Raw genomic sequence first — 8,579 nt, 5'->3', positions numbered from 1 at the left:
AACTCTTGGTTTGCTTAGCTTGCATTTCTACGATTGCTTTATTAAGAGTTAAGAGGCACTAATTTACAAGGATTTTTAAACTCGGAATCTGGTCGAGTAGGCCAGAATTGGACCTAAAGGAAAAAAACCTTAGAATTGGCTCCTTCAATCTAAAACACAGTGATCCAGTCCCAAAAACATTAGAATTGGCTACATTGAAACATCTAGAAATCGTGATCCATTTTCCTACACCGATAGAAAACTCCCTAATGAATGCCCTCAAAATGGAATTATTTCAAGAGATAGAGAGGTCATTTAAGAAGAGGGATATGTTTTCAAGAGCGAATCAAGTTCTTGTTTACGAGAACCATTCTCATACGAGACTAATCCACCCAGAATGAATCCACGAAAAGAAAAACCCTGTGATGAATTCCATTTGTGTGAATCACATCGTATGAGAATGATTCTCATATGAAAACCTGATCCACACTTTGAGAACCTGATCTACACTCTATTTCCGAACCGGAATCATTTCCCCAATATACTAATATCCATACATAAAAACATGACATATTGTTTAGCCTATGGATTGTGTCTCCCAATTTAGAGGAGGCTAATTAATGGGCCAGGCTGCTCTCAAGTGGCCTACCCTAGGCCATGAGGGGCTCCAGTCATAATTTAAAAGAATTTGCATCATCATTTTTTTTTTTCCTGCAAAATTTGGGATTACCATATAGCTTGTAAATTCATTTGGGTCAAGAATCGTTAAATCCACTAGTTGGATAGATAAAAGACAATGACCATATGTTGAATCTTTTCACAATGTGGATTAGCCATTTGCCAACTTTCAAGGCCATAATCAATCATAAGTTCCACCCTATACGAACTGAAACCTATCACTGATATGCAAAAAATACAATGTCACGGAAGAAAAGACAATTAAACAATTATAATACATGCAAGGATACATATGGTTTCGTGAAATGTATACGTCCATGATGGGATGATAGTGATTTCACTAACAATATTGGAGAAACTCAATACTGGAGAAAAAGATTAGTCACTCTTCCTCTAGACTCTATTTAACACAAAACACCCTTTTAACCATAATAACCTCATTGCTACCAATCTAAAGTAATTATCAATATTAATCGAACTGAATATTGATGCAGTTAGTTCGTGGGTCGTCCACTTGAAGTAATCATATATCCAATAGGATTAAGAACCCTAACTGGCCAAATCTCTATAAATATAGAGGTTTGGTCACAACAAAACAGTGTTTTGGACCTCTCTCTCTCTCTCTCTCTCTCTCTCTCTCTCTCTCTCCAAATTGAGAGTGTGTCTCCAAAAAACTCTCCATTGCAATCCTTAGATTTAAAAGGTGGAACTTTGTCTAGCGAGATCGTCGCGATCTTTGGTTCGTGTATGTTCATACTGATTTGTGCGTAATGCAACCAGATTCATTCCACCATAAGGAAAGATATATCGATATAATAATAGATACCCATTTTCTTTTCGTTCTACAATCATGTATTAAATCTTTTACCTAATAATCTAAATCTTCATGCAACCAAGAAGAAACGAAGATTATTGCAAAAATGATGATTTACCACAAAATATATAAAATGATAAGCTTTATTATGGCCAAAGTAAGTCATAACCTTACAATTTGAGGCCTATGGCCTATAAACATCCTTCCAACAGAAAGGTTTATCATAACCTAAAAAGCATAGGAAGCAATGAAACTTGAAGATAAATTGCCCCATTGCTTATGTTGTATTCCATTAAACTGTCTGATTTAGTACTTTTCGTGGCAGCAACAACCCTTGCCTTCAAAACATTTGCCCCCGGCAAATCCTGTTTCAATACATGTCCCACTACAGACTTCATAGACTGATGAACTGCATTGAGGGTTTCCGATACATGTTACCACTAACTTATCATGAAACGTATTCTTCAACGGCACATCCACATCTCCCGCTGCACAATTAACAAAATGAACTTTAAGAGAAGAGAAACACAGTTATTTAGAGAGAGATTAAGTTGTTGGCTTTTGGGCTGCAAGGTCCAAGAAGGGAAGATCCTCGGTAATATTTTTCTTAACATAACTTACTTAGAAAGAGAGAGAACTTACTGGATTGAACGGAAGAGGATAAGATGGCCACGACAACAAAGGAAATGAGGAGTGTAGAGACAACCTTGGACGCCATTTTTTTCCTCCACCCAGCTCCTCTTACTTTGCTACGAGTTTATTACAATGCCAGGGTTCTTCTTATATTGAGAGGAGGGTGGATATTAAAAGGTATTGGTCCTAATTAAGAATATAGTATTTGGTCAATTTGGCAATCTTCCTTTAATGTAGTTAACGGTCGACAAGAATAGATCATTTTTTTTTTCTTTTTTGGGCGGTAAGATCTAATTTCGATTTTATATATGCAGATCATTCGCCCTAATTTATGGAAAGATGTTTGTTGCGAGGCACATGGGCATCCAAAGGGAGGGTGTGAGGTGGTCATTTCATTAACCGAGGGTGCAGGAGGTGTTGTCGGACAACATTCATATCCCCTTATGTTAAGGAAGTGATTCAGTTTTTTAGGGAGAACGGGTCATACCAATGCCCCCGTGTGTTTTATTTATCTTCTCATAAAAAACAAGGGATAGTTCGAGATACTTATTTATTGGCAGAAGAGATAGATAGACATATAGAGAGCGCTAACTTAGACCACACTTTAGGACATAATTCTTTTTCCCTTTATGTTACTAAACTCTCTTACCAATGGAAGCACTGGCCTACATCTTGTATTGTACGTAGGCTTTCGCATGGTATACAACAACCTAGGGGTGCAGTAGAGCCGGGTTGGGCCGGGCTTCTTAAAATCCTAACCCAACCCTGAGTCTCCTTAACTGAGCCCAAACCCGTCATGACGCTGACTCAGTGCCGCAAAACTTCAACCCAAGCCCAACCTTTCAGAGTTCAACCCAACCCTTATCCTCCCTGATTGGCGATGATTTTTTAGGGTTGGGCCGGAATGACCCTGATTGAGCCATCAAGGGTCAGGTATACCTTGATCCTGACCCTACAAAATATGAAATAACTAAAAAATAAAAGATATTCATAATATAGAGGAGATAAAAAGACAAAAACACAAAGTCACAAAATACTTGTCATGAGGAGAACCATCCTAAAACAAACATTCAAACAATACAATAACTCTAACTATTATAGTAAACAAAGAGGAGATCATCCTAAAAAAACAAATAATCCAAAAAATTTCAATTATTTGTCATGATAAACAAAGAGATCGTTTTAATAAGGCAAATAATCCGAATATCTCAAAACCCTTATCATGTTAAACAAAGAGGAGAAAATCCTAAGAAAACAAAAAAAAAAAAAAAAAAAAAAAAATCCAAAGTCAACATCAGGGGCAAAAACCAAGGCCGGGTTCAGGCAGGCTAGGTGGGCCAAAGATATCAACCCTTACCCGCCCTAACCTTGACTCAAGGTCAGAAATTTCAGGATTGGGCCAGCCCTCATGGCCAAAATTTTTGGATTAGTACCTCTTTGGGATCAGGGCAGACCAAGGGCAGGTTCGGGCCATCCGGGCCAAACTTGCACCCCTATGTACAAGCTAATATTAATTAGGCTGAAATGGGCTAGGAATTAAAGCCCATGGGCTCGATTAGCTTTTACTTGGTTGGATTCTGTTAAGGTTTTAAGACCACCTCTGGTTTGGACGGGCCCAAACACAGCCTCTCATATTATGGTGAGAGTTTCAAATGTCTCAACGTGTTGCTCGTGCACATAATTTTCTTTCTTATTTCTGCAATTACATTAAGCCAATACTATAATCTTAATCTGTAAGACCTTAGAGAGAGTAAAAGAAGTAATGGATGAGACATGATTGAAGTCTGGAGTGATTAAGAGATTTGACATAACCTGGTTAAGAATGCTAACAACTCGTGACCATGGAGCTCAGTCCCCTTATTTTTTGATGTCTAAAAGTCAATTTTCTCGATTCATTTTAGGCTTCAACCTTTGAATGATCTTGTCCTTTTGATAAAGCAGTTAACTCACCTATGCAAAGAAATGATAAGATTTTTGAAAAAAAAAACCTCCATGGATGTAATTAAAAAATTCTAATTTATTCATAATAATAATAATAATAATAATAATAATAATAATAATAAAAGAAGAAGAGAAATTTTAGAGAGAGAGAGAGAAGTAAAGCACTTTGGTTGCTCTACTAATGTGTACTATAATCACACCTCATAGGTAAGGGCAATGTTGACATGGACATTAAAATGTAACCACCTGATAGACGTGATGCACAATTTATAGTTGGGTCCACCCATGTTAAAAGTTGGCCTTGGGGCCCATTAATTTATGGTCAAGATCCTAACCATTAGTGTTGCAAACAAGATTTTAATGATTATTTTGCTAATCCCACCCTAAACACTCTAATTTATGGGGGGGGAAATAAAAAGGGGGAAGTGAAGGTAATTGAGGGAGACAATTTGATCATTATTAATATTTGGAAAAATTACGCCCCCGCTCCCTGTAGTTTGTTGAAATTACATGTGGATCCAAGGGTTTGAACGACTTACGATTCCATTCTCTAGCAATGACAATGTAAGTGTGCTTTTGCCAAAAAAAAAAAAAGACAATGTGAGTGTGCTGAGAGTTTTATGTAGCAAAAGACTGTATTACCCTTTTAGTAGGATATAGTCTTAATATAAAATGACCATTATACCCTTTTACACTCTTATACCCAAACACTCAAATCACTTCCCCAACACATAACCATTGGAGAAGGTGGGTTTTAGAGCTCTACAAATTGCCCTCCTCTACAAACACACTCAGGTGGAGAAGGAGCTTTGCAAATCTCCGGTGAGTATTTGATTCACTCCGATGAAGGTTCGTAAGTGAACCCTCATCCGATTCCTATGTCTTGGTGATGAATCTAGGGTTTTGGGTGTTTGTTTGTGTTTGGGGATGAATCTAGGGTTTTGGGAGTTTGTTGATCTAAAATGAATTACAAAACAGAACTTTTCAATTAGAATGAGTAGACACCAAACTAATAAACCATGTTCCAAATATATGGTCTAAAGGGAATTACAGAACAGAAATTTCATTGAACATAGAGAAAACTAGATGTTTCAGTTAAGACCAGTAGCAGAGAAAAGAGGCTGAAAACAGAATATATAGAATAAGCAAAGACGGAACAAAAAGGGCGGAAAAGAATAAAAGAGAAAGCGGACTTGAATGATACAGTGACTGCAACTGGAGATGCTGATCCTTCTGAGATAATAAGACAAGATAGGAAATTGAGAAAAACTGCACACTTTGTCAGTGTAGGTCCTCAAAAGGAAGAAAAGAAGGAAGAGAGAGAAAGATACCTCGGCTACTTATTATGTTCCAAAGACATGCCAAAGATGTGATGTGTGTTATGTGGTGGGGGAAGATCCAGAATTAAAGTATTGGTATCGATCGTCGTATTGGTCAGTTAAAATTAAGATACGTATTGGAGGGTATCGTATCGTATTGGAGATACGCTAAAGATACGCACATAAATTGATATGAAATACTTTTTTATACACATTTGCATAAAAAAATAGTTAAAAAAAGTTATTTATAACATGTATTGTGCATACATACCGATACATATCGATACGTACCGATACATATCGATACATACCGATACATACCGAAACGTACATTTCACTTCAATTTTGAATTTTTCATAGAGTATCGGTATGTATCGGTGAGTATCGGTGTGTATCGGTGGTATATCAGTGCGTATCGGTGGTGTATCGGTGCGTATCGGTGGTGTATCGGTGGTGTATCGGTGTATCGTATGATACGTATCGATACATAAGGGTTTTAAAATTTTCATGATACGTATCGATATGTATCGTGCCGATGCCTACCGATACAGATACGTATCGATCGATACGGCACGATATGCACCGATACTTAAAACCATGGGGAAGATCCTTATCATTATTGTTCTATTCTATAAATTTTCTCTACTTCAAACCTGTGATTCGTGGATCAAGAAAGACTCACGGTACACTAGTTCTGTTGTTTATCAGTCTATGAAAGAATCATGTTAAATCTTCTTGGAATGAGAATATCTCTCTCTCTCTCTCATGATTCTTCTGCAACCTCTGCAACCTTCGCTATCTTCTAGCTAAGGTTGTAGAAGAATGGCTGTTCAAGACCTAGGTTGAAGAAGAAAGTGACAGAGGGATTTTTTTTTTTTTTTAAAGGGAAGGGTGTATTAGTAACTTCATAATATTATAAGGGCATTTTCGGTATTAAAATGATGATATCACTAATTAACAATTTTAAATTCACGGTGACTAACATATTGGATTCAAGTGTAAGATTCTTTCAAACTATAGGAGAGGGGGGCATAAATCGTTCAAACCCTTAGATCTACATATAATTTCGGCAAACTACAGGGAAGAGGGGCGTATCTTTCCCTTAATATTTTAAATAGGACGGTTTCTTCCATCCCTTGGAGAATCAAATTCATTTTCGACCCAAAAAGAAAAAAAAAAGGAGAATCAAATTCATCATGGAAGATTGTTGTGCCTTTATGCATCAATTCAGTCCCATGTTAGCAAAAACGGGAACAACAAAAAAACATAAACGGACGGTATGGGTTTTAAACAATAAAATTTTTTGAACGATACGATCAAATAAAGGGTCAAAAAAGCAGAGAACGGCGAAAAATGAAAAACGAACGGTACGAGTTTTAAATGTGTAGATTTTAAACAAGTGAGACCAAAAAAATGGTACTATATTCATATAAATTAATGAATTATTATATGAATACTTGCATCTAATGTTCAAAATAACTATAATATCCAACACCAATGCATATATATCTCATGTCTCATTATAAGTTTTATGATATATAATTGAATATCATCCATTATTAATTCTGAATTCATATACCACACATGTCCAAGTTTTATTGAGCAATGTGACTTGGCTATGATGTTGTTCACTGTTGTCAACATAGTCAACACACTCTTGTATGTTCAATTTGAGTTAGGAGCCATCACTTTAGAAACATTTTTTAGCAAATGCATCAATTTGTATCTCAATTTCGGGATCCATACATTGATATTGAGTTGAAGGTGGTATCATGAGAAATATAGGTCATTGAGTTAGCTTCAAGTCGGTGAAAGAATCAAGTGGATCAGAGTTTGGGAGATAAAGATATGGTCAATTAAGTAGACACATTATGTTCAACAAGTTAAGTCTTCAAAAACGTCAAAAAAGGGAAACGTGTTTAAACGCGTTTTAAACGTTTTTATAACGGAAATGCTCGACGTTTGCTATGTTTTTCAGTATTTTTGAAAAGCATATGGGAAAACATGTTTTAAACGGTAAAAAACGAGGACGTGTTTAAAACGAAATTTTAAGCACATTTTTACTAACAATGGACTTCAATCACGTCTCATTCCATCATGTCCTCCGTGATGGAAACTCGGCCGTGGATTCTCTTGCTACTCTTGGTGCTTCTTCCCAAAGGCAGCACTTTTGGGATTCGTCTACCACCCTCCCCATCTCTCTTTCTTTTTCGTTATTTTTAGATTGTTGTGGTTCGGTCTTTGGAAGTTGTTTTAGGTAAATTTTTATTAAAAAAAAAAAGGGGGAGGGTGTGGGGAGTGACTTGGGCATCCTGGATAGAGCACCCTCCCAAACTTTTATTCAACACTTGATTTTAGTCTATTAGATTTATTATTATTATTATTATTGCTAATAATAGGTATCCAGGCCTTTGGCCTGACTAGTCTCGTAGTCCATACTGACCCTACAACCGCATGAATCAGGTCAAACCGGGGTTGAATGAGAACCATTCAACTTTCACTGAAAGCAGTGAAGAATGCTGAACACTGAGTGGCCCAAGGTGTGCCTAGTGGGAGTCGAATTTAGGACGTCCGAATTTACAACTCGTACTAAGTTCATTTTTCTCATTGACTATAAGTTGTCAAATCATGATCAAACTGTTCCATATCTTGGTTTTAGCCATGAGTATAACAATGAAAAGAGTGACAATTAAGACTAAATTTTCTTTTATTCTTAGACAAAGATGTTATCGATGATGTGACACCATGATTAGAGTCTTGTGTCTTCCATTAATTGGAATTAATATTCAAACTTCAGAGGAAGCGATGAGCCCTCTCTTTAAAGCTCTATGGTGCCATAAACATCTTTCCAACGTAGAGACCTATCGAAGCATAAGAAGCACTCAAATGTGGAGATGGAGACTACAACAATAGAATTGCGGGCTGATAATCATCCTTCCAACACAAAGACCTATCAAAGCATAAGCAAGCAAATTTTTTAAACCCCCCCCCCCCCCCCCCCAAAAAAAAAAAAAGACCATATTTGGACTCTTTAACATTCTTTAGGCACATTTGAGTCGTCGATTCTAGGTTTCTTGGTATAAATCAACAATGCGGAATCAATAAAAATTGAGAAATGTCATAACCTATTCCGATCCATACCGATCAATTCACCAATTCCCGATTTTTTAAACCTTGCATGTGATTCAAAGTTTTAAAACCCAGAATCGGAAGCG

At 36.7% G+C, this 8,579-nt stretch overlaps 1 long non-coding RNA gene across 1 annotated transcript; it reads right to left on the bottom strand.

The window, feature by feature from the left end:
- Positions 1–1,598: 1,598 nt before the first annotated feature.
- Positions 1,599–2,266, bottom strand: LOC122087926. The gene is made up of 2 exons (XR_006142909.1): positions 2,114–2,266; positions 1,599–1,959 (listed from the first exon to the last, which is right to left on the bottom strand). It is a non-coding gene; the product is annotated as an uncharacterized LOC122087926 (long non-coding RNA).
- Positions 2,267–8,579: the final 6,313 nt, after the last annotated feature.

The sequence above is a fragment of the Macadamia integrifolia genome, chromosome 9 (genome assembly GCF_013358625.1).
Source record: "Macadamia integrifolia cultivar HAES 741 chromosome 9, SCU_Mint_v3, whole genome shotgun sequence".
Classification (NCBI taxonomy): Eukaryota; Viridiplantae; Streptophyta; class Magnoliopsida; order Proteales; family Proteaceae; genus Macadamia; species Macadamia integrifolia.
The sequence above is the reverse complement of the archived record's forward strand: the minus strand, read 5'-3'. Positions and strand labels throughout refer to the sequence as shown.